The sequence below is a fragment of the Palaemon carinicauda genome, chromosome 1 (assembly GCF_036898095.1).
Source record: "Palaemon carinicauda isolate YSFRI2023 chromosome 1, ASM3689809v2, whole genome shotgun sequence".
NCBI lineage: Eukaryota > Metazoa > Arthropoda > Malacostraca > Decapoda > Palaemonidae > Palaemon > Palaemon carinicauda.
In genome coordinates this window covers 330,408,314-330,410,813 of record NC_090725.1, presented here as the reverse complement: position 1 = coordinate 330,410,813, position 2,500 = coordinate 330,408,314, and the positions used below count along the sequence as shown (strand labels likewise).

Here is a 2,500-nt window from a genome sequence, read left to right as displayed (position 1 = left end):
CAATAATTTATCCATCCACCTGAGCTTTGGCCTTCCTCTTCTTAGTCCACATATTCATGACCCTTTTATATACGTGTTCATGTTACCTCTTCATCACATGTAATTACATATATAACTTTAAATTGATGAAAAAGCTATAAGGGAATAATTTCAATGATATCTATAGGATTTTTTTTTTTCTGAAATGAAAGTACCTAGGCATACTGTGTGTCCCTACTTGACAGGACACTTTCAAAGAATACCTTTAGTGATCAAATTCAGCTTCATGACTACTGAATTAATGATTTAAATTATTTCATACCTTTCTGATCAGTTAATTACTAACCTTATTATACAGAAAAAAAAAATATCAATTACTGAAGCTTATATCAATTTTGTTCCTTGTAGGTTTGAACAAACTTAAAACCTCAAACTATTTCTTTGCTCAAAGGCTAATTTAACTTAAGAGATTTCATAAGAACATTCCGATGGTCTTAAATGATCAAAAAGCTTGAACATCAAAACTTTATTCGTTGAAAGATATAATATTATTGTGTAGAAGAGACTCTTTAGCTATGACAAGCAGCTCTTCTAGGAGGACACTCCCAAATCAAACCATTGTTTTCTGGTCATAGGGAGTGTCATAGCCTCTGTACCATGGTCTTTTACTTCCTTTGGGTAAAGTTCTCTTGCTTGAGGGTACACTTGGGAACTATTATATCTCATTTCTCTTCTTCCAGTTTTTTGTTTTTATAGTTTATATAAACGTTTTTATTTCATGTTGATACTGTTCTTAAGATATTTTAATTGTTCATTACTTCTTTTGTACTTTATTTATTTCCTTATTTCCTCTCCTCACAGGGCTATTTCCTTGTTTGAGCCTTTGGGCTTATGACATCCCACTCTTCCAACTAGGGTTGTAGCTTAGCAAGTAATAATAATCATAATAACATGTCCAAACCATTTCAGTCTTCTTTCCTGAGTTTTCTTTATACCTACTTCTTTTATACTTCATTTCCTTATCTCCTTTTCTCAATGGGCTATTTCCTTGTTGAAACCTTTGGGCTTATAGCATCCCACTCTTCCAACTAGAGTTGCAGCTTAGCCAGTAATAATAATCACAATAACAGGACCAAACCCATTCATTCTTCTTTCCTGAGTTTTCTTTATACCTACTTCTTTTATACTTTATTTCCTTATCTCCTTTCCTCAATGGGCTATTTCCTTGTTGAAACTTTTGGGCTTATATCATCCCACTCTTCCTGCTAGGGTTGTAGCTTAGCCAGTAATAATAATCATAATAACATGTCCAAAACCATCAATTCTTCTTTCCTTAGCTTTCTTTATACCTAGAAATATTAATATGATTAAGACCCTTAACTTACTTCAGGCTCTGGTTACCATTCCAGGCCCCCCTGAACAAGTGAAAAACTGCACAGCTTCGAACATTACTTCTCATTCTGCTGCAATCTCGTGTCTTCCTGGTTTCGACGGCGGACTACCCCAAAGGTTCCTATTGCAGGTATGGTGTTTACTAACCGGGCTCGAGGAAAGATATTTGTGAGCTCAGAGTTACTATCAATTTATCATGTTTTTTATGAGTAATTTTTCAAATATTACGTTTTGCATTCTGAATAGTTTTATATATATATATATATATATATATATATATATATATATATATATATATATATATACATATATATATGTATATATATATGTATATATATATATATTTATATATATATATAAATATATATATATATATATATTATATATATATATATATATATATATATATATATATATATATATATATAACATATCGAATGTTTATACATTATATTTATATATAGTACATACATATTATTTGTACATATATCTATATATAAATTAAGATGAACATACCACATATTTATGTATGTATGTATTTATTTTTATATATATCTGTATCCATATGCCCTATTTCTGGGTTCCGACTTAAAATATGCAAACACACCGTAGAACAAATAATAATTGACAAAATATTAGAAAGAAATATCCTACTGATAACTGGAGATGCTGATGAACAAGGCATTGCTAAGAGAACAAAACAATGATGTATAGAACAAAGGAATATCACAAGACCTTAGATAGAGTCATTGTGAATTAAGATAAAATCATATGGGTTTGAGTCCCGCTCAAACTCGTTAGTTCCGTTGGTCACTGCTACCTCGGTATCCTTGCGAGATAATGATGGTGGGTTTGTGGGAGCCTATAGGTTTATCTGCTGAGTCATCAGCAACCATTGTCTGGCTCTCCTTGGGCCTGGCCTGGCTTGAGAGGGGGCTTAGGTGCTGATCATATGTATATATGGTCAGCCTCCAGGGGATTGTCCTGCTCTATAAGGCCATGTCACTGTCCCTTGCCTCTGGCATTCATGAGCGGTCTTTAAACCTTTAAACCTTTAACTGTATTTGGCAATGAAAGAAAACTGCATTTTTCAATCTTATAAATGAGATGCATAGGGCATTAGGTTGAT

The 2,500-nt window shown here is 32.4% G+C and overlaps 1 pseudogene; it reads left to right on the top strand.

Annotated features, from left to right (window-relative positions):
* The window catches only part of LOC137640969 (nephrin-like), a 152,070-nt pseudogene that overhangs the window by 142,395 nt on the left and 7,175 nt on the right, over positions 1-2,500 (top strand).